This window comes from Triticum urartu, unplaced genomic scaffold (assembly GCF_056163025.1).
Source record: "Triticum urartu cultivar PI428250 unplaced genomic scaffold, HENAU_Tu73 scaffold2, whole genome shotgun sequence".
Taxonomy (NCBI): domain Eukaryota; kingdom Viridiplantae; phylum Streptophyta; class Magnoliopsida; order Poales; family Poaceae; genus Triticum; species Triticum urartu.
The window spans coordinates 7,781,120-7,805,834 of record NW_028260368.1 but is presented as its reverse complement, the minus strand read 5'-3'; the positions used below and the strand labels follow the sequence as shown (position 1 = coordinate 7,805,834).

The 24,715-nt window shown below is 36.0% G+C and overlaps 5 non-coding genes across 5 annotated transcripts; 4 read left to right on the top strand and 1 right to left on the bottom strand.

The window, feature by feature from the left end:
- Positions 1-2,650: 2,650 nt before the first annotated feature.
- On the top strand, positions 2,651-2,721 carry TRNAC-GCA (transfer RNA cysteine (anticodon GCA)). Its single transcript has one exon. It is a non-coding gene; the product is annotated as a tRNA-Cys (tRNA).
- A 3,619-nt stretch (positions 2,722-6,340) lies between these two features.
- On the bottom strand, positions 6,341-6,412 carry TRNAT-GGU (transfer RNA threonine (anticodon GGU)). Its single transcript has one exon. It is a non-coding gene; the product is annotated as a tRNA-Thr (tRNA).
- Positions 6,413-8,370: 1,958 nt separating this feature from the next.
- Positions 8,371-8,444, top strand: TRNAM-CAU (transfer RNA methionine (anticodon CAU)). Its single transcript has one exon. It is a non-coding gene; the product is annotated as a tRNA-Met (tRNA).
- Positions 8,445-9,791: 1,347 nt separating this feature from the next.
- TRNAS-UGA (transfer RNA serine (anticodon UGA)) lies at positions 9,792-9,879 on the top strand. Its single transcript has one exon. It is a non-coding gene; the product is annotated as a tRNA-Ser (tRNA).
- Positions 9,880-13,506: 3,627 nt separating this feature from the next.
- Positions 13,507-13,594, top strand: TRNAS-GCU (transfer RNA serine (anticodon GCU)). The gene has a single exon. It is a non-coding gene; the product is annotated as a tRNA-Ser (tRNA).
- Positions 13,595-24,715: the final 11,121 nt, after the last annotated feature.

Below are 24,715 nucleotides of genomic sequence, written 5' to 3'. Positions count from 1 at the left end.
TGATTCAAGGACAAAGAATTTCCTGCTGCTATCATATAATATTCATCTCTATTTGGTGATAGATAAACCACCTGTCTCTCTTTTTTTTCTTTTGCTTTCTCAGCAGATATTTCATAAAACGGACTCTCTATGGATCCCCACAAGTGATCAATTCTCGCATGAATTGTTAAGGATCCAGTAAGTCCAACATTGATTCCTTCAGACGTGTCAATTGGACAAATACGCCCATAGTGACTCGGATGAATATCTCGGCTCCGAAAACTTGCGGTTCTCCCCGTCAACCCTCCAGGACCTAAACAACTCACTTTTCGCCCATGAACAGTTTGTGTCAATGGATTCGTTTGATCAAAAACTTGAGATAACGGGTATGTGCCAAAAAAGGTCTCATAAGTAGTTATTAATAAAATTGAAGTTGAAGTTGGAGTTACCAAAGTTTGGGGAGTCGGTTTCGATTGACGTATGAATACTCTACGAATAGTTTTTTGAACTGCATGTTGTAAACGACCAAGAGCCAATCCGAATTGATCTTGTAACAGATCCGCAACCGAACGAATACGTTTATTTTTCAAGTGATTCATATCGTCATCGTCAAGTATACCCGTTCCAAATTTCATTCCAATCAAATGATCCGTAGCGGCCAATACATCTCGTGGTAACAAGAATGTATTGTTCTGAGGAATATCAAGATTAAGTCTCCGATTCATATTTCGTCGACCAATCCTTCCTAATTCACATTTTTGTTGAAAAAATTTCTTTTGTAATTCCTCGCATAAGGACTCCGAAAATACCAGGTCCCCACCTACACAAGCAAATTGTTGATAAAACTCCAAAATAGCTTTTTCTTTTGACTCAATCCTCTTCTTCTCTTTAGCATTCGGGAAAGACAAGAAAATTTCAGGGTAGGAAACATTATCCAGAATTTCTCTTAGATTCGAACCCATAGCTGATGATAGAACTAGAATAGATATCTTTTGTTTTCTACTCACGCGAGCCCATATCCTTTCTTTTTTATCAATTGCTAATTCCGATCTCCCCCCCCAATCTGATATTATAGTGCCAGTGTAGATAGAAATTCCCTTATGATCTAATTCCGAGCGGTAGTAAATACCAGGACTTAGCAATATTTGATTGATCACAATTCGGTATATTCCATTTATAATAAAGGTTCCTAAGGAATTCATTATAGGAATGTTTCCGATAGAAATGGTTTGCTTTTGCACATCGAAACCAAAAATTAATCTCGCAGATACATATAATTCGGAAGAATAGGTGAGTGATTCATACACAGCATCTCTTTCTTTTATCGAGGGTTCTAGCAGTTGATATCCTTTCGCAAATAATTGAAATGCAATTTCGTGATCTGGATCTTTAATTGTTGGAAACTTGTCAAGTTCTTCTGCCAAGGCTTGATTAATGAACCTACAAAATCCCTCGAATTGGATCTGACTAAATCCGGGTATTGTGGACATTCCCTCGTTTCCATTCCGGAGCATCTTAATCTTAAGTTTCCTGTTTATCAAAGAAAAATTCCATTATCAGCTCACTCTTCATCAATCCCTATGGATCGATCTAGCAATCATGGAATCTATATTCTGTTTACTGAATCACATGAAATTCTAGGGAACTCCACATACGTATTTCATATATGTATTTCATACATATGAATAGAGACCATTTGGACGAAAGTTCGAGTTTGCCAGGGGTACAAATGAAATGAAAATGAATTGATAAAACATTCCTACAAAAAAAATTCTGCCACTTATACTTTATGTTATGATATTCTAATCAGATTGGATGGCAAAGATTTCTCATTTTATCTCCTTTCTATGAATGTAATAAAGCCGTAATATAATATACTAGAAAGTTTGACTTTACTTCGATTTAGAATAGCGTGCTTACTTTAATTTCTCAAAATAATTTGAGGGTTCTTTTTTATTTCGGATCGGAGTAGTATAATTGCTAGAAAATTCAGTATTTCATTGTGGAATTCTAAAATAAAGTAAGTCCCTTTTTTAAGTACATGCCAATCTAGTTATCCACCTCTCCCCATATCCATGCTTTTCTTTTATCGTAATTTCACTTGGGTACGCCAAGATAGTCAGGTTATACTCTATATCAGAGCAAATTTCCTTTTTTTATTCAAGATATTTAATTTAATACTTTGAAAAATTAAAGCATGATTCCCCATAGAGATATGTACATAAAGGGGATCTTTGGATAATAATGCTGTTCGGACCTAAAGTTTACCTATACACGGATTAAGCATAAAGCCATAATATTTTATTATGCCATTGAAGGGGGGGGAGATAATACCGATTTAAGAGTAGTTCACTACTGCAATAAAAAAAAGAGAATTCTAGTTAACGGTTCCAATTTATTCTGAATTTTGCAGCCTGTGAATAGAAATCCACTTTTTCTTCTTTTTCATCTCAATAGAAAGAAATGGGAAGTTTTATTGTGTTAACAATGTATGTTTTAAGATAGAATCTATCGAGGAGAATAATAGAAACTGGATCAAAAAAAGCAGGAATAGATTTTTTGAAAAAGATTGGAAAAAAGTAAGTAGAATTATATTCAAAATAAAAGGGGCTTTTCGTAAGAAAACGTGGATGAATACTTGCTGTTTTCTAGATTTTTGATCGGATTTTTTGGCGGCATGGCCAAGCGGTAAGGCAGGGGACTGCAAATCCTTTATCCCCAGTTCAAATCTGGGTGCCGCCTGATCAATAAAATACTTAGGTTTTTTTTATAGTGCTGATCGAATTCGATAAATTTTTACTTCGCATAAGTTCGGGCAAGAGAGTAACTGGGCCTGCCGATACTGGGTTTAGAGAAACCATACCATAGTTCTATCCTCAAACTAGGGTTAGGGTTTGTTTTGACGGTAGTGGCCAAAATGGTTATCAATAGGGGTGAGGTAGTGTTTCCTTATTCTTTTATTATATGAATTTGAATTGGTTCTTAATTGAGATTCGATTTGATAATTTTAAAATACGAGGATAAGATGTCAGAAATCTTGGTATCCAAAGAAAGGTCCCTAAGGGGCATTCTTTTTTTTTTTCAATCTAAGATTCAAGAAGGGACTCCACGAAAGAATATCAAGACTTACTAATTATTATACATTTTTTTATCGTACATCTTATGTTACCTACATACACTAAAGTAAGGACTACTTAATTCTAACGAGAATCAGATTAAATAGGTCGATCAAAAATCAATTTAGGAGTTGTATTATGGATAAAATCTCTTCATTCTTTCATAGAATGATACAAAGCAAGGCTGCAGGGTTTAGGTCAAAAATAAACATTAGGTAAGGTAGGTATCCAATAAATATTTATCTATCGATAATTTTATGGTATATTCGGGCGTCCTTTGCTTAAAAAAAAAAAAAAGAGTAACAAAAGGAATAAAAAATCTTCCTATTCCCGCTTCTTCTATTCAGGACATCATTCCCGTACTCTTTCTTTTTTAAGGAAAAAAGGGCTATAGTATCTCGTATTTTTAATGCTCTCTAATTCTACCAGAATTCCTATAAGAATTTGTTAGGAGTAAATTCCTTGAACTGATTGATCCATGGCCTTAGGGCGGAATCCCTTTTTGACTCTGTACCCTTGATTCCACTATGATTATTGATCAATAGTAGAATAATCCCTTCATAGAAATAGGAGACATAATTTAGATGGATATAGTAAGTCTCGCTTGGGCTGCTTTAATGGTAGTCTTTACATTTTCTCTTTCACTAGTAGTATGGGGAAGGAGTGGACTCTAGGGATACTACTAATTGATTAAGTAATCAAATTGTTGTATCAATTCTTTTCTTTAATGGATCATTTTGCATTAATCATTTTGTCAAACGTTATTCTTTAATCTTTTTCTTTAGTTTTGTTTCACTCCTGTAAGAAACTCTTGTATTGTAAGTTGTAATGTAAGAAAGAGCCATTATACCAATTCAGAATTTCTACTAGAAATGACGAATGGTTAAAAAAAGTTCTATACATAAGAAAATTAGACTTTCTTCCACGGAACTATTCACGGCATATCACACATTTTCCATTTCCTTTTACTTTTTACTATAGTCTATTCTTCATATTATTTTTCTTTCCTTCCATGGATTCTTTGGTCAAGAATTGTCTTAGATTTTTTTATTTTGACCTGATTGAAATTAAGTGGATGCAATGAAAAAAGAAATTGAATTAGACTACTTAACTATTTCAATCTACTAATCTATTCTATGTAGATTCAAAGATAATATAATAGAAAGAATCTAAAGTGTCGTAGAAAAAACTATATGTAGTTCTTTCTACCACACTTTAAGATTCCAACCAGATCCTTTCATTTAAGACTTGGATTTTTTTTATTTAATCCCTTTTTAATTTCTTCAATGATTAATTGGAATTCCAATTAATTATTTTGGCTGACTGTTTTTACATAAATAATAAGTAAAAAAGAAGTAGGAACTAGAATGAACAGTGCAGTAGCAATAAATGCGAGAATATTGACTTCCATAACCTCTTTATTTTTTATTTTCACAATAACTCGGGATGTAATCCCATGGAGAGGAAAAAGGGGTATCTTGTAAATTCAAGGGTAGGGCTTGCATTCTGATAATACTGAATCAATTCAATATTATGAATATCGGATCTATCAAATCAATTCATGGATGAGAGTTATATTTCACGGATGAGAGTTATATAGTATAACATAGGAAGATCCTCTATCCACACTAAGACCAAAATGGGTTTTTTGATTGGATTAGGAATTCCCTCTTTTTTAATCCTTTTCTACTTTTTCTTTTCTATATCTCTAACCCACGAGCTTTCTTAATCTTATACTTTCTTAATCTTATACAATTTCCCTTCCTTTTTCTTATAGTTATACATACAATTATGTATGTATTATATGACCAACTTTCACTTTCTATGGGTCACATAGACATCCAAATAAGCAGTAGAAGTGAGATGGGGAAAAGAGGTCTGAAATAAAAAGGGAATACGATTTATGTATGGATTCCGGTAAAATACCGGTACTCTATTCCATAAGAGTGGAATAGGAAATTAAGATGAGGATGGTATCATCATAAAGAAAGATAGAGTAATATAATATCCTAAATTCTACTAATCCACATATCGTATGTGTGTCTTTCTTTATCGATTGGGAGTAGTGAAAAAAAAATTCCTATATGCCCTCCCTCCCTCTTTAATGAGAGATGCAAAATAAAAAAGTGAAGTAAGGGTGCCCTGTGGGTATTTGATCTTGCTCCCTGCCCCTTTTTTCATGGAAAAAGGAAATATCAATTTCTCCATTCATTGAACCCTAGTTCGGGACTGACGGGGCTCGAACCCGCAGCTTCCGCCTTGACAGGGCGGTGCTCTGACCAATTGAACTACAATCCCCGCGGGGTGTATGGCATACCCATTCTTAAATAGAACCATAAGAAGATTCGATTCGTCTTTCGTACTCTAAGAAATAGACGAATCATATACTACATACCCACATATTATATTATACGTGGGTATAGTGAGAGTGACATAACTAGTATGTCGTGATTTTTTATCACTAAAAATGGATAATAATCCAGCCTTCAATAAGAAAAACTCTTTTGTTTGTAAGAAAGGAATGAGAGAGATATGGATTAGAAAAAAAAATTTCCCTTTTTTCTTTATCTTTTATTTCTATAGATCAGACATTTTATTTTATGGAAGAAAAACAAAAGGATTTAGTTCATACTCACGAAGCCCTAGATTTTTGGTTTGGGCCGAGCTGGATTTGAACCAGCGTAGACATTGTCAACGAATTTACAGTCCGTCCCCATTAACCACTCGGGCATCGACCCAGGAAGAATTTATTCTAGGGTTTTTGCTAATCTATGATTAACCTCCTTTCATAATACTCCCTACCCCCAGGGGAAGTCGAATCCCCGCTGCCTCCTTGAAAGAGAGATGTCCTGAACCACTAGACGATAGGGGCATCACTAGACGATAGGGCCATATACAACCGCTCGTGATTATACTATAATCATAGTATGAGCAGTTTTTTGGAATTGTCAATATACTCGAAAAGTATAAATAGATCCAAAGCAAAGAGTTTTTCCAACTTTTCTGTTATGTTTTCATCTAGGATTTTTTTTAGTTGATCGTTATAGATTAATTCTCCGTGCTTCATTTAGTGTTCATACCAAAAATGCATCCATCCCGCACTAAGTCATAAAATTCTCTAAAAATATAGAGAAAGTTTCAAAAACAAAGAAAAAAAGTGAATCAATTTAGTAGAAAAGTACTCTATCAGATTCGAACCAACGACTTACGTCTTAGCACGAGATTACTCTACCACTAATTTAAAAAGCCCTTTATCGGATTTGAACCGATGACTTATGCCTTACCATGGCATTACTCTACCACTGAGTTAAAAGGGCTTTTTATTTAATTCAAAAATTAGCCACTTGGATTTCCCATTATGGGTCTACTGCATAATGTACATATTATATATATAATATATAGAGATAGAGAGAGAGACATTATGTAGAGATTGTATATGTATATATCGATATCTTGAGAGCTCAAAATAAAATTAATAAAAAAAAACATACCCTACATAACATATCCAACTCTTCTTGGTTCAGGGTTTTCCGTTTCCGAAGACTAGTAAAATAGGCGGATTCTGGAACCCCAAGGATTCAACGGTATATGGATATGGAAAATATAAGATTTCCGATCCTAGCGGGAAAAGGCGGGGAACAGATACCCAATAGGATATAGGATCCTTGGGAGGAACTTTTGGTAATGGCCTTGATCCTCTATGCTATTTTTTATGTGTTCTTAGTTCTATTGAACTTTTTGCATTCTTTTAAACAAGAATCTAATAAACTAGAATTGAGTCAGTGGAAAAAAGGAGAGAGAGGAAAGTGTTAAATGGAGAGAGTCGACTAATCAGAGACTTTTAGGATCTTCTTTACATCAGGTAAATCTGTCGGCCCTGTCCGTTTTTTTCTTTAAGTTACGACTCTTTGCTGCTTACTTCTATCAAGCCATAGGGAAAGTCTATGATGAATTTGGAAAACTCATCTCACTCTTACTCTATGGCTCGGACTTAATGGGGGAAGAAAACATCTTCCATAATTTCTTTTTTGTTCAATTCTGGACAAAAAAGAAAAGGAAAAAAGGAATTTATAGGGACAGTGTTACCCCCTATATCCCCTAGTTTATATTGTAGGAATAATAAAACAATTTAGCAGTCTGACACACTTACGTCCTTGCAAAGTAAATAATTATTATTGTAGTCGTAACCGTAGAATAGGATCCTAATCAAAATAAATACATTTGGTTCAGGCGCTATTAGCATGGTAAGAAAAGATTTTTTTTACAGACCAGAGGGGCTATCTAAATCCTAAAGTAAAGGCGAGCGATCGAAGTAGAAGTACCAACGGCTCAGTGTCATGAACCTTCTCCATCTGATTCAATAAGGGGGAATTAGCCTTCTTGTCAAATGGCTATCCTTGACAAAGGGTACCATTTATACCATAATCTACAATGTAGCGGGTATAGTTTAGTGGTAAAAGTGTGATTCGTTCTATTAATAACTGAATTTGAAATGATATACTTAAGGCATCCTTAAGTTTTTTATTTTTATATTCCGATGAAAACTTTAGTTCTTATAAAGGATTAAATCCTTTTCCTCTCAATAGCATATTGAGGAAGAATATACATTCTGGCGATTTGTATCCAAAGACTAATTTAAATTGCATCCAAAATAAAAATAGGATTATGAGTACAGAGTCGCGAAGCATAATTTTGCATTGGATTAAGTATTCCAATTTTGAAAATATGAGTAAAGGATCTATGGATGAAGATACAAAAAAGTTGATTTCCAATCGTAACTAAATCTTCTTAAAATAAGGAATAAGGAAGCCAAATAGCTAAAAAACGATAGTTTTGGTTTACTAGAACCATCCGCATATTGTTTCAGCTCGGTGGAAACCCAATTCTTTTCCTCAGGATCTCTTGAATGAAATTAGGGAACGAAGTAAGTAGATTAGATGAATTTAGATAGAATTTCTATCTCCTACTCTATAAGGATCATCTAGAAAGCGGAGAGCTTTGGTTCCATTCAAATAGAAAAGCTGACATAGATGTTAAGTGGTGAGAATATCCATAAAGGAGCCGAATGAAATCAAAATTTCATGTTCGGTTTTGAATTAGAGACGTTAAAAATAATCAACCAACGTCGACTATAACCCCTAGCCTTCCAAGCTAACGATGCGGGTTCGATTCCCGCTACCCGCTCCATTCTGTATAAAAGGAGTATTCTATTTGTCTAGACATGTTAGAGGCTTGTATTCAAGCCTTTTTTGTCCACCAGTTTCTGGTACTCCAGAGCGGAGTAGAGCAGTTTGGTAGCTCACGAGGCTCATAACCTTGAGGTCACGGGTTCGATTCCCGTCTCCGCACTTAGCAGTCTGTATAAAAGGACTATTCTATTTCTCTAGATATGTATGGTAGAGGGGCGTATCCAACCCTTTTTTATTCATTAGTTCCCGGCCCTAGAGGGCAAAATTGAGCAGTTTGCGAAGTCACTTGCCTTCAAAAAAAGAAGGCGCAAGGCCTCTCCCTACCCTGCAGAAAATAAAAATGAAACGAAAGGGACAGTCTACCTCTCCCTTCCCTTTAAAAAAAGTTTGCCCGTTGTTTGTCTCAGTTAATACCCAATTTTTGGAGCTCTGTTGGCGAGTTCTATTTCTGCCTCTGGAGCGCCCTCTTTTTTTGAGTGGGATGCAAAGGAAGGGTAAGATAGTAAGGGATACGGCACTAGACTAACACCTAATTAATACTTAATTTAATATAAGTAGTTAAACAGTTAACTAGACTAAACTTTTTATCATAGTACTTTGATAAATTAAGCGGGCGAGCGGCGGGAATCGAACCCGTATCTTCTCCTTGGCAAGGAGATATTTTACCATTGAACTACGCTCGCTACGGTATATATTTTATAGCGTATATCCGCCTGGGTCGACCTTCTATGTCTGGGTCGACCGTTTCATTTCATTTTCTATTATATTAGAGTTTTCCTTTTTTTATTATCTGTCAATGAATATTCTAATGGGAATGGAATTTCATAATACTGAAAGAGAAGAGCTAGCAATTCGGAACGCAAATTGCGTTTTAATACGTCTCACTATTCTAATTTTTTAGAAGAAATGGCCTTTATTATTTCTTTTTTATGGGGTTAATAAATATTAACCAAATTTCATTTAAGAAATGAGAGAATTCAGAATAGCTACGAGAAAGACTAGTCCAATCCATAATGATGTACCGGAAAATACAACATTTTTATTATTTGACCAACCATCAGGAGAAGCAAATACAAGGGGTACACTAATTACTAAGACTGAGGAAGTCGCAATTAATGCAAAAACAGCTAATTGGAAAGCAATAGTCATATTTCTAATCCTCCAAGCTACCATCAAATAAAGTTGACTACATATTTGATCCCTCACTTAAACCAAAATTGTAAAAAAATACAAGAAGTAGGAGGGGTTTAATCATGAATCCATTGATTCTTCTCTTTAATTCAAATTTATTACTTAAACCGCTTTTTTATTTGGATATGGGGGTGAGAAGAGATTATTTACTCTTTATTTCACAAGCGGGTATAGCGGATCCTGTATCCGTGTATACAGTATACAGAGATATATCGAAAAGGAACTTGTATCTGATATCTTTCTAGAGGCTAATAAATCTTTTTATTTTTTATATGGCTATGTTCTATTTGTAGGAGTAAAATAAGGATTAGGCTGTGGAGAGATGGCTGAGTGGTTGATAGCTCCGGTCTTGAAAACCGGTATAGTTCTAGGAACTATCGAGGGTTCGAATCCCTCTCTCTCCTTTTGCTTATTGAATACGTTTGTTTCTTTCATTTTTATTTATTTTTTTTTTCTGTCCCTTATCTTTCTTTCATAAAAAGGAATGAATGGCTCGGCTAGATGGAATAACCGAGCCAGAACAGAAAAAAAGTAGAACAGGTATAAATAAGAAAATCTTAGTTAAGAGGGTTCATGTAAAGAACAGGTTCCAAATCACGATCGATTCCCTTTTCAAAACCTGCTGCAGCAGCTCGGGCTCTTCCTGCATGCCATAAATGGCCCACAAAAAAGAAGAATCCTAGAACAAAATGAGAAGTTGATAACCAACTTCTAGGAGAGACATAATTAACTGCATTGATCTCGGTAGCTACGCCACCCACGGAATTTAAAGAGCCTAAAGGAGCGTGGGTCATATATTCTGCTGAGCGTCGTTCTTGCCAAGGTTGTATGTCTTTTTTCAACCTACTCAAGTCCAAACCGTTGGGGCCCCTTAGAGGTTCTAACCATGGAGCACGAAGGTCCCAAAAACGCATAGTTTCCCCTCCAAAGATAACCTCCCCAGTTGGGGAACGCATTAGATATTTACCTAAACCTGTGGGTCCTTGAGCGGATCCCACATTAGCTCCAAGACGCTGGTCTCTAACTAGAAAAGTAAATGCTTGAGCTTGAGAAGCTTCTGGCCCGGTGGGTCCATAAAACTCACTCGGATAAGCTGTATTATTGAACCATACAAAACAACAAGCGATAAAACCAAAGACAGATAAAGCAGCTAAACTATAAGACAAGTAAGCTTCTCCAGACCATACAAATGCACGGCGAGCCCATGCGAAGGGTTTGGTTAAAATATGCCAAATTCCGCCAAATACACAAATAAAACCCAACCATACATGCCCACCAATTATATCTTCTAAATCATCTACACTAACAATCCACCCTTCTCCACCAAAAGGAGATTTTAGTAAATAACCAAATATAACACTGGGACTAAGGGTCAAATTGGTAATTTTTCTTACATCTCCCCCCCCAGGGGCCCAGGTATCATATACACCGCCAAAATAAAGAGCCTTGAGTACTAGAAGAAAAGCACCTAGACCTAACAAAATTAAGTGAATACCCAAAATTGTAGTCATTTTATTTCTATCTTTCCAGACATAACCAAAGAATGGAAAAGATTCCTCAAGAGTCTCGGGTCCCAGAAGCGCGTGATAAATGCCACCGAAGCCTAAGACTGCGGAGGAAATTAGGTGAAGTACGCCAGATACAAAGTACGGAAAAGTATCTAGAACTTCCCCCCCTGGCCCTACTCCCCAACCTAGAGTAGCTAAGTGTGGAAGTAAAATCAACCCTTGTTCATACATGGGCTTTTCTGGTACGAAATGGGCCACTTCAAATAGGTTCATTGCTCCGGCCCAGAATACGATTAATCCGGCATGAGCTACATGAGCTCCAAGCAGTTTACCGGACAAATTGATAAGTCTGGCATTCCCAGCCCACCAAGCAAAGCCGGTGGTTTCTTGGTCACGACCAGCTAAAACGAAAGTTCCATTAAAGAGCGTTTCCACGTGGTAGAACCTCCTCAGGGAATATAAGATTTTCATGAGGCTGATCCTGAGCTGCCATCCACGCACGAATACCCTCGTTTAAAAGAATATTTTTGGTGTAGAAAGTCTCAAATTCAGGATCTTCCGCTGCACGGATTTCCTGGGAAACAAAGTCATAGGCACGTAAGTTCAGAGCCAAGCCAACTACGCCAATAGCACTCATCCATAAACCGGTGACGGGTACAAATAGCATAAAGAAATGTAACCAACGTTTATTGGAAAAAGCAACACCAAAGATTTGGGACCAAAAGCGGTTAGCAGTGACCATTGAATAAGTTTCTTCAGCTTGAGTTGGGTTAAAAGCACGGAAGGTATTTGCACCATCACCGTCCTCAAATAGAGTGTTTTCTACGGTCGCTCCATGAATAGCGCATAGCAGAGCCGCACCTAATACTCCGGCAACTCCCATCATATGAAATGGGTTCAACGTCCAATTATGAAATCCTTGGAAGAAAAGGATGAATCGAAATATCGCTGCTACGCCAAAACTCGGCGCAAAGAACCAACCAGATTGCCCCAGTGGATAAATAAGGAATACAGAAACAAAAACAGCAATTGGACCAGAGAATGAGATTGCATTATAAGGCCGCAATTGAACAGACCGAGCAAGTTCAAATTGGCGTAACATGAAACCTATTAGTGCAAAAGCCCCGTGGAGAGCTACAAAAGTCCATAGACCGCCTAATTGACACCAACGAGTAAAATCTCCTTGTGCTTCGGGCCCCCATAGTAGCAACAAAGAGTGTGCTAAACTATTGGCAGGGGTAGAAACTGCTGCGGTTAAGAAATTACAACCTTCCAAATAGGAACTAGCCAATCCATGGGTATACCAAGAAGTTACAAAAGTTGTCCCTGTAAACCAACCCCCTAAAGCGAAATAAGCACAAGGAAAGAGCAATAGGCCAGACCATCCTACAAAAACGAAACGGTCCCTTCGTAACCAGTCATCCATAGTATCAAATAGATCATTTTCTTCTTTAGGAATTCTACCAAGGGCTATAGTCATAGTGATCCTCCTATTCAATTACTTCAACCATTTCCGAGCACCTCATATCACTTTCCAAGGCATATGATAGTTTTATTATCTGTGGACGATTTCTTTCTCGTTCAATGCCCTTTTTCAATGGTCTCGAAGAGAGAAATTTCCCATTTTTATCTATGGAGTCACAGTCACAACCGAGGTCGTGGTAAATCCATGAATTTGATTCGATTTGTTTTTCTTATACTATTTATTTGTTTTTCTTATACTATAGAAATAGAAATAAATTGTTTTTCTTATACTATAGAAAGAAATAAACCTTTGAATTCAGCATTATTCCAAGACTCCTATTTCAAAGTCTATCTTTTAAGGGAAAAATGCAAATAAAAGTAACCCTTCTTTTCCCATTCCCTCTCTATTGCATGGGTGGAAGAACTAAAATAATAGAGGATTCTGAAAAAAAAAAATGGACCTTCGAAATCCAATTTTATGTGTAGCGCAAAGGAGTTGCGATTTCTTCTTATTCCTATAGAACATCTAGTAACAAGAATATGAAATCGTAAATAGCGAAAAATTCTTGTCTTGCGCGGTCTAAGTCTAAGGAAATAAAAAAAATTCGCTTATACAATTTCATCTACATCGAATTTATATATCAGAATAGCGGATAGAGGCATCATTAAAGGAGTCAGGTCTACTTACTTTATGCTTCTTTCCAATTTTATGGTGGATTTGATAAGAACCCTTTTTGCTTTCTTGATAAATAATCGACAAAAAAAGCGTTTTTTTTATATAACCTGCTTGTTTTATTATAATTATAACAAGTCCTATATGGAAATGCCCGCTAAAGAGAAAATCTATTTGATTGTCTCTCGGCCAATATCGATTTTTAGAAAGAAAAAACAAGAATTTTCTTCTTTTTTTATTAACATTAAGAAAAAAGAATATAATTAAAATGGAATTGGCAATATAATTTTTATAGACTTTTGAAAGAAAAAAAAGGGGTTTTTTGCAACCGTTATTTCTTATTTCTTGCCTATATCATATCACGGAAACCTTTCGCTTTGGAACGTGGAGAGATGGCTGAGTGGACTAAAGCGGCGGATTGCTAATCCGTTGTACAATTTTTTTGTACCGAGGGTTCGAATCCCTCTCTTTCCGCTCCCTTGGATCATTTGGGACTTTCGAATTGGAAAGAATTCTGACCCCCGGATTTTCTCATAGATAAATGTACGAAACAAATCCAATAAGAAAAAAAAAAACTGAATTTTTACTCCTCGCGTCCAGGATTCCGTCCTGGGTCATTAGATAAGAATCCAAAGATAAAGAGTGAAACAAAGAATATCACTACTGTATAAACAAAAAGTTTGAGAGTAAGCATTACATAATCTCCAAGATTTTTTTTTAAGGAATAGATTACCAGTTTTTCCTTACCACACGGATCCACTAGGATGGTTTTTTTTTATACCTAAAAATGCAAAAAAGAATTCTTGAAAAAAATTGCAAGAATTCTTTTATAATAAGCACTCTTATCAATAGCAAAAATAGGGTTAGGTGGTTAGGTATTGTGTAGGTACCTTTAGGTACCTGCTCAACCTAGGTGCAGGGGAGTAGAAAGGCTGATCCAAATTTATTGCTGTAGCTACCCATTCAATGTAGAAGAATTTAAATTTTAGAATCGAAGGTTCATAATATAAAAATATAAAACTTCTCGGCTTTTACCCATTTTAAAATTTTTTTGGAATGAACACATCATTCAATTTGGCATACAGAGTACTAAAGATTTCATCGAAAACTTACAGCAGCTTGCCAAACAAAGGCTAATAGAAAAAAGAATAGAGGTATAACAGGCATAATATCCACGATTGGATTGAAAATAGCATAAGCTTCGGGTAATTTGGCAAAGAAAAAACTAGTAGGATAAAGAACAGAATTAAAACAGATACAGGTTAAACTAAGTATATTAGGCATAACAAGCATTTCATTCTTGTAGAGTAAATAATTGGATTTTTCTTGAGTTATTTTTTTAAGGGAAAGAAGGAAAAGGCAGATTCAAAATCTTTTTTCTTCGGACTTTCCCAAACACAAAATACCTCCTTGTATTCGCACTCTCAAATGAGAGTGGAATAAATTCGACTTTCATATAATATCTTAATAGAATTCCATGTAATGATCAATGCATTTTTTTGATTCTATATTATCCGCATGTGTAGAATACTAGCAAGAGAATATCCCTCCTTTTTTATGTAATTGAAATGGTATTGACGAATAACAAATAAACATACTAGTGTTTATTAGTGTCGCATAAAACCCGAAATGGGGCGTGGCCAAGTGGTAAGGCAGCGGGTTTTGGTCCCGTTACTCGGAGGTTCGAATCCTTCCGTCCCAGATTGTTTCTGATGAAACAAACGGTGAAATCATATAGTATTCCGTACGAGACAAAAGTTTATTAAAGAGAATAATGATATCTTATTCTTTCTCAGAAAACATAATAAAGTCTTAAGTCCAGTCAAATTGACTATCTTTATTTTCATGAAAAAATGGGATCTATCAAGCACATTCAGGATATGCCTCTACTATAAAATCACTTAGTCATATTTTTTTCTTCCTTTTGGTATTCGAGTTGAAGAAGTACGAGAATTCTATAACTACCAAAAACTTTCAATCTTTTCATTGGAATAGTTTATTTAGTTATTATAGTTAATTGTTTTTGGTACTGAAAAAATATATTACTACTAGAATTCTAATTCTAGTAATTAAATTAATTAAACTTTTTTGGAGGTTGATAGTTTATTTATTGAGGAAGAGTCAATCCTTCTTTTCTCACTTCAAGATTGATCATCTCGAGCCATCCGTTGAGGGTGGAAATTTAAGAATAAATAAGTTTTAAGCAAACTTGTTTAGTCGTCTTTTTCAAACTATGTTTCATTCATATGATAGAATTTTAATATGGGTTTAAATAAATTGGATCTTGGCGGAGGCTTCCCGGATAAATACTTACTTTCTTTTATCCATATTGCTCCATAGATAGCAAGTTTTAATTAGTATAAAAAAACTAAACCAATGACTATTCATGATTCCATCCATATTGGATCAATTCTCTATACCACTTTGCAATGAAAAGAGGAATGTTTGTTATGGTAAAACTTCGTTTAAAACGATGTGGTAGAAAGCAACGTGCGACTTGAAGGACATGATCGATTGTGGATTTTGCTATCCATCATTTTCCATAGTAATGAAAATGCTCTTGGCTCGACATAGCCTGTTCTATTCGTTCCGAACCAAATTTGCGCTGGGTTTAAGTAACATAGTACACGATGGAGCTCGAGAGGACAGAATTTTTTTTATCAAGGGAAAGAATCTAGGGTTAGTGAAAACTAATAAATTAGGCCAACTTTGTCAGTCTATCCTTAATATAGAAATAAATCGAAAGGTTAAAATAAGAAGAAAGTCCAATAAAAGTATATCAGAATCAATCCCTCTTATTAGATTTCTATAGAAGAGATAAATGCTTTATCGAAGGAAATAAGAAAAAAGGGTATGTTGCTACTCTTTTGAAAGAAAAAAATAGGAATTCCCGAAGTAATGTCTAAACCCAAGGATTTCACAAATCAAAGATAAAGGATTCCAGAACAAGTAAACACAATTTTCAATTGTCTCAACAACAGAGTTGGATTAGAATAAGGAATAAAAGTCAATTCGTTCGAAATGAGACAAAGAAAAGAGTTTAAAGACGACTCAAAAATTTTGGAAGGATTTTGCCTTCGAAGTTTGTCAGGCAAAATTAGCCCACTTGAGTCATGAGTATAAATGAAATTTGTTTTTTCTGTAAGGAAATTAATGCACGTCATAGTCTAATTTCTATTATTATCGACAGAAATTCGAATCATTTTCTCGAGCCGTATGAGGAGAAAACCTCATATACGTTTCTAGGGGGGGGCGTTGTTTATCTACATCTATCCCAATAAGCTGTCTATCGAATCGTTGCAATTGATGTTCGATCTCGAAGAGAAGGAAGAGATCTTCAAAAAGTAGGTTTTTATGATCCGATAAAGAATCAAACTTGTTTAAATGTTCCAGCTATTCTCTATTTCCTTGAAAAGGGTGCTCAACCAACAAGAACTGTTTATGATATTTTAAGGAAGGCAGAATTCTTTAAAGAAAAAGAAAGAACTTTGAGTTAATTGAAGAACTAAATGAATCAAAAAATAGGATAGGAGAAGATTATTAGTATTCCTAGTTGTCTAATTATTTAGACACAATTTACCTCTTTTTTAATCCTATTTGGATTTATATTATATCGTGCCAATCCAACATAAGCCCCTATTTTATTTACTTTTTCTATCTAATTTGTTTTCTTACCATTGTATTTCCATTGACAAAGGTCTATTGAACAAATAGAATTTGTAGATAGATGGGTCTCTTTATCCTCACTCCATATTCAATTTTTCCGCCTACACTTCGCTCAAATGATAAGGGTGTTCCTCTTGCATGTATTCTCATACAATATAATATATATTTTTTATAATATATATTTTTTGTTAATAAAAATCGCTAAAAATAAGGAGAATTTGGCCATCGTGATTAGGGTCGCTCTTTTTTTAACTTTACTTTAGTGGAATTTCACCGGACCTGTTCGTTTTGGCATTTGAGTGTTTTTCATGGTCGATAAAAAAAATCTTTTGATGTCTTGCTAGTTCAATGTTTTGACAGAAGCGCGCGGTGTAATTCCATTGATTTTTGGATTTCGATCGTATCTAAGATCCTTTTTTTATCTGGGTTGCTAACTCAATGGTAGAGTACTCGGCTTTTAAGTGCGACTATGATCTTTTACACATTTGGATGAAACAACAAATTCGTCCAGACTCTTGGTAGAGTCTAGAAGACCACGACTGATCCTCAAAGGTAATGAATGGAAAAAATAGCATGTCGTAATAAAATCAATCTTTTTTGAATGGAATCCAAAATTACGATTTTCTGGGTCTAATGAATAAATGGATAGAGCCTGGCTCCAATTCTGGTAAAATAAAAAGCAACGAGCTGAACTTCCTAATTGGAATGATTCCCCGCTCTAATTAGACGTTAAAAATAGATTAGTGCCGGATGCGGGGAAAGGTTGGGTTTTCCTATGAGTGGACCCTTTATTTTTTCTTTTTTTTTTTAGAAATCCTAATTATTCTTGATTATGGATTGAATAAGGGATGTTATGGATTGAATGTGTAAAAGAAGCAGTATATTGATAAAGAGGCTGTATTCCAAAGTCAAAAGAGCGATTGGCCTGCAAAAATAAAAAACTTGTTCTGTTCTTTTTTTTTAATTAGAACAAACATAAACTAATTGGGTAGAAAAGGAGCAGAAAAAGATCTGTGGATTAGACTCCCTTTCTTTCCAGGGTTTGTATTAAAAATGCAACACCCTGTTCTGACCATATTGCACTATGTATCATCATTCGATAAACCGAGAAATGCTTCTTCTCTCTGATTCAAGTAGAAATACAAATGGAAAAATTCGAAGGGTATTCAGAAAAACATAAATCTCGTCAACAATACTTTGTCTACCCACTTCTCTTTCAGGAATATATTTATGCATTTGCCCACCATTATGGATTAAATGGTTCTGAACCTGTGGAAATAGTTGTTAGTTGTAATAACAAGAAATTTAGTTCACTACTTGTGAAACGTTTAATTATTCGAATGTATCAGCAGAATTTTTTGGATAACTCGGTTAATCATCCTAACCAAGATCGATTATTGGATTACAAAAATTATTTTTATTCTGAGTTTTATTCTCAGATTCTATCTGAAGGTGTTTGCGATCGTTGTGGAAATCCCATTCTCGCTACGGGAATTTTTTTGTCTGAAAGAAAAAGAAATACCAAAGTTTCAGAATTTACGCTCTATTCATTCAATATTTCCCTTTTTAGAAGACAAATTTTTGCATTTGGATTATCTATCACATATAGAAATACCCTATCCTATCCATTTGGAAATCCTGGTTCAACTCCTTCAATACCGTATCCAAGATGTTCCATCTTTGCATTTATTGCGATTCTTTCTCAACTATTATTCGAATTGGAATAGTTTTATTACTTCAATGAAATCCATTTTTTTTTTTCAAAAAGAAAATAAAAGACTATTTCAATTCCTATATAACTCTTATGTATCAGAATATGAATTTTTTTTGTTGTTTCTTCGTAAACAATCTTCTTGCTTACCATTAGCATCTTCTGGAACTTTTCTGGAACGAATCCACTTTTCTAGGAAGATGGAACATTTTGGGATAATGTACCCTGGTTTTTCTCGGAAAACCCTATGGTTCTTTATGGATCCTCTTATGCATTATGTTCGATATCAAGGAAAGGCAATTCTTGCATCAAAAGGCACTTTTTTTTTGAAGAAGAAATGGAAATGCTACCTTATCAATTTCTGGCAATATTATTTCTGTTTTTGGACTCAGCCGCGAAGAATCCATATAAACCAATTAGCAAACTCTTGCTTCGATTTTATGGGGTACCTTTCAAGTGTACAAAAAAGTTCTTTGTTAGTAAGGAATCAAATGCTGGAGAATTCATTTCTAATAGATACTCGAATGAAAAAATTCGATACCATAGTCCCCGCTACTCTCCTCATAGGATACTTATCAAAAGCTCAATTTTGTACTGGATCGGGGCATCCTATTAGTAAACCCATTTGGACAGATTTATCAGATTGGGATATTCTTGATCGATTTGGTCGGATATGTAGAAATCTTTTTCATTATCATAGTGGATCTTCGAAAAAACGGACTTTGTATCGACTAAAGTATATACTTCGACTTTCATGTGCTAGAACTTTAGCTCGTAAACATAAAAGCACGGTACGAACTTTTATGCAACGATTGGGTTCGGCATTTTTAGAAGAATTTTTTATGGAAGAAGAGCAAGTTTTTTCTTTGATGTTCACCAAAACAACTCTTTTTTCTTTCTGTGGATCACACACTGAGCGTATTTGGTATTTGGATATTATACGTATCAATGACCTGGTCAACCCTCTTAATTAATCATTAGACGAAATTAAGAAACAGGAAAGGGTTGATAAATGATCAAGAAAAAACTTTTCTATTTTTCATTCTGAAATGTTCTTTTTATTATAATAAAGAGTAGGTGAATCAACTTACTAATTAAAAAAATTAGTAGAACTTCCTCTTTGGAATAGAAATTGGCTATTTCTACATAGGGAAAGTCGTGTGCAATGAAAAATGCAAGCACGATTTGGGGAGGGATTTTTCTCTATTGTAACAAGGAAGAATTATCTACTCCATCCGACTAGTTCCGGGTTCGAGTCCCGGGCAACCCATATAGAAAAGACCCATCAAAGTTTTTCACTTTGACTCACTTCATTTACAAATACAAAATTATTGGTTTGGTTAATTTAGTTATATGGATAGCTAATCTTTGGGCTGACTTGGTTGACATTGGTATATAGTCTATGTTATACTGTTAAATAACAAGCCTTCTATTATCTATATTCTAGTTAATACGTGTGCTTGGGAGTCCTTGCAATTTGAATAAACCAAGATCTTACCATGACTGCAATTTTAGAGAGACGCGAAAGTACAAGCCTGTGGGGTCGCTTCTGCAACTGGATAACTAGCACTGAAAATCGTCTTTACATCGGATGGTTCGGTGTTTTGATGATCCCTACCTTATTGACCGCAACTTCTGTATTTATTATCGCCTTCATCGCTGCCCCTCCAGTAGATATTGATGGTATTCGTGAGCCTGTTTCTGGTTCTTTACTTTATGGAAACAATATTATCTCTGGTGCTATTATCCCTACTTCTGCGGCGATCGGATTGCACTTTTACCCAATTTGGGAAGCTGCATCTGTTGATGAGTGGTTATACAATGGTGGTCCTTATGAGCTAATTGTTCTACACTTCTTACTTGGTGTAGCTTGTTATATGGGTCGTGAGTGGGAACTTAGTTTCCGTCTGGGTATGCGTCCTTGGATTGCTGTTGCATATTCAGCTCCTGTTGCAGCTGCTACTGCTGTTTTCTTGATTTACCCTATTGGTCAAGGAAGCTTTTCTGATGGTATGCCTTTAGGAATCTCTGGTACTTTCAACTTTATGATTGTATTCCAGGCAGAGCACAACATCCTTATGCATCCATTCCACATGTTAGGTGTAGCTGGTGTATTCGGCGGTTCCCTATTCAGTGCTATGCATGGTTCCTTGGTAACCTCTAGTTTGATCAGGGAAACTACTGAAAATGAATCCGCTAATGAGGGTTACAAATTTGGTCAAGAGGAAGAAACTTATAATATTGTGGCTGCTCATGGTTATTTTGGCCGATTAATCTTCCAATATGCTAGTTTCAACAACTCTCGTTCTTTACACTTCTTCTTGGCTGCTTGGCCTGTAGTAGGAATCTGGTTCACTGCTTTAGGTATTAGTACTATGGCTTTCAACCTAAATGGTTTCAATTTCAACCAATCTGTAGTTGATAGTCAAGGTCGCGTTATTAATACTTGGGCTGATATCATCAACCGTGCTAACCTTGGTATGGAAGTAATGCACGAACGTAATGCTCACAACTTCCCTCTAGACTTAGCTGCTGTTGAAGTTCCATCTATTAATGGATAAGGTTTTTCTGCTAACATATAAGAATTTTTGAAGACAGAAATACCCAATATCTTGTTCTAGCAAGATATTGGGTATTTCTGTCTTTATTTTGAATCTTTTTTTCTTCTTAATCTTTCTATTCAGAATTCAGTTAACGACGAGATTTAGTATCCTTTCTTGCATTTTCATAACTCGTGAAATGCCGAGTAGGCACGAATTCCCCCAATTTGCGACCTACCATAGGATTTGTTATGTAAATAGGTATATGTTCCTTTCCATTATGAATCGCGATTGTATGGCCAACCATTGTGGGTAGAATGCTAGATGCCCGGGACCACGTTACTATTGTTTCTTTCTCCTCCTTCATATTGACCTTTTCTATCTTTGCCAATAAATGATGAGCTACAAAAGGATTCGTTTTTTTTCGTGTCACAGCTGATTACTCCTTTTTTCCTTTTTAAAGAGTGGCATTCTATGTCCAATATCTCGATCGAAGTACGGAGGTCAGAATAAATAGAATAATGATCAATGGAAAAAAGAAAAAAATCCTTTAGCTGGATAAGGGGCGGATGTAGCCAAGTGGATCAAGGCAGTGGATTGTGAATCCACCATGCGCGGGTTCAATTCCCGTCGTTCGCCCATCGCATTATTGCAAATTCCAAAAATGCAATTTTCCATATTCCTAGTTACGTATTTACTTACGGCGACGAAGAATAAAACTATCGCTATATTTTTTCCTTTTCCTAGTTCTTCTTCCAAGCGCAGGATAACCCCAAGGGGTTGTGGGTTTTTTTCTACCAATGGGAGCTTTCCCTTCACCGCCCCCATGGGGGTGGTCCACAGGGTTCATAACTACCCCTCTTACTACGGGGCGTTTACCTAGCCAACACTTAGATCCGGCTCTACCCAAACTTTTTTGGTTCACCCCAACATTACCCACTTGTCCGACTGTTGCTAAGCAGTTTTGGGATACTAAACGGACCTCCCCAGATGGTAATCTTAAAGTGGCCGATTTACCCTCTTTTGCAATGAGTTTCGCTACAGCACCTGCTGCTCTAGCTAATTGCCCACCCCTTCCACGTGTGATTTCTATGTTATGCATGGCCGTGCCTAAGGGCATATCGGTTGAAGTAGATTCTTCTTTTCTCTCAAAAAACCCCTTCCCAAACTGTACAAGCTTCTTCCAAAGCATACGGCTTTCTAGATGTATATGACGATCTCTAGACAGATGGATCTTATATGAATCATATGATGAAGTACCACATGAGTGGATATATAGGAAAGGAATCCAAATCTGCCGAATCGCTCATGTTATGATCTTCTACATCCTAGGTCTCTGCGTTCCGTCATCTGGCTTATGTTCTTCATGTAGCATTCAGATCGAATGACTCTATGAAATTACGTCGATACTTCCACATATTATGGGTAACGTAGGAGACATCCCTATTTTCCCCCGGGGGTCTTAATTACCACTGCTTAGCTTTCAATTTGCCTCTGACCATCAAATTAAATGTGAATAACCCGTCCTCCTCTCTTTGAAACAAGGGGCGCTTCCGGTTCTGTGCGTGCTTCAAACAATTTTGTCTTCTCCATATTACCATATCTCTAGAGCCAATAATTTTCTATGAGGAACTACTGAACTCAATCACTTGCTGCCGTTACTCAACAGTTTTCTGTTGAGGTCTATCCCGTAGAGGTAGTCAAATTGGATCAGTGATCGATTTCTAGGTTTCGTCGTAAACCTAATTGGTTACTTCCAATTACGTAAATCAATAGTTCAAACCGCACTCAAAGGTAGGGCATTTCCCATTGATATAGGAACTTTTGTACCAGAAACAATAGTATCTCCAATTATAGCCCCTCTGGGATGTAAAATATATCTCTTCTCACCATCCCCATAGTGTATGAGACAAATGTATGCATTTCGATTAGGGTCGTATTCTATGGTTACGATTCTACCAGATATGTCTTTTTGATTCCGTCGAAAATCTATTTTACGGTATAGGCGCTTATGACCTCCCCCTCTATGCCTTGCGGTAATGATTCCTCTGGAATTACGACCTTTACCACAACGGTGCCGTCCATGGATCAAATTATTTCGTGGATTGGATTTCACTTGCCTGTCTACGGTTCCCTTGCGTGTGCTCGGGATAGGTGTTTTGTATAAATGTTTCGCCGTATTATTAAGTATTCTCCTTTAGTTTTTTTCTCTATCTAGAAGTGGAATAGAATAACCCGGTTGAAGGGTAATGATCATACGTCTGTAATGCATTGTATGGCCCAGAATAGGTCCTATTCTTCTACCTTTTCCAGGTAGTCGATGGCTATTCACAGCTACCACCTTAACACCAAAGAAGAGTTCGACCCAATGCTTTATTTCTGTCTTAGTGAATCCCGATTCGACATTAAAAGTATATTGATTCTTTCCCAATAAACGAAGACTTTTTTCTGTAAATACTGCGTATTTGATTCCATCCATAAATCGACTTTCCCTCCTATGCTCTGAGTTCCAGTATCGATAAGAATTCGAGTTCTTATTGTTCTTATGTTATGGTATGAATATACCATACCAATTCGTTATGTATGGATGATGGATGAGATTCCATGGATAGAGAGCCAGTTCCAATAGACTTATGGAATGTTCCCGTTCGTGTGCATCCAGCAGGAATTGAACCCGCAAATTTACCAATTATGAGTTGGGCGCTTTAACCATTCAGCCATGGATGCTTAACAGGGATCATCGTACATCGTAAATAACCAATTTTCATATAGAAAGACATATCATAGAAAAATGAAATCGAAAATATTCCGAGATGGCAAATATTCGGAGATGACTATGAAAACACCTCTCTGGATCCTCGAATTGAAAGAGAGATTGAGAGGGATCAAGAATCCTAATTCTCGCTATTTGGAATGGATCCAATTCTATTGAGTCTGACTCATAGTGATCATTTCTCTTTAGCAAAGAATGACCTTGGTTATCAAAGGATTGAACAACCGGGATCCATTTACTTATGATACCTAGTTGGCATTGATAACAAGGATCTAATGAATTATGAGTTTAATAGATCCTCTTTAGCAGAAAGACGTATATTCCTTGCTCATTATCAGACAATCACTTATTCCCAAACCTCGTGTGGGACTAATCGTTTTCATTTACCATCTCATGGAAAACCCTTTTCGTTCCGCTTAGCCCTATCGGGTATTTTAGTGATAGGTTCTGTAGGAACTGGACGATCCTATTTGGTCAAATACCTAACGAAAAATTACGATTTTCCTTTCATTAAGGTACGAGGGCTTCTTATTCCACAAGAACGAAAGCACCTTTTCATTCTTTCATATACTAGGGGTTTTTACTTGGAAAAGACAATGTTCCATACTAAAGGATTCGGGTCCATAACCACGAGTTCCAGTGCACTAGATCTTGTAGCACTTAGCAACGAAGCCCTATCCATTAGTATTCCACATAAGAAATCCATTCTAGAAAAAAATACAATTAGATTAGCTCTTCATAGACAAACTTGGGGTTTGCGAGCCAAGGTAAGATCGGCTCGGGATCATGGGACCCTTTTCTATCAGATAGGAGGGGCTCTTGTACAAAATAGACTTACTAAGTAATAACCCCATAGAATCTATCTATATAAAGATAAAGAGGCAATCGTGTCAGGAAGCGGGTTT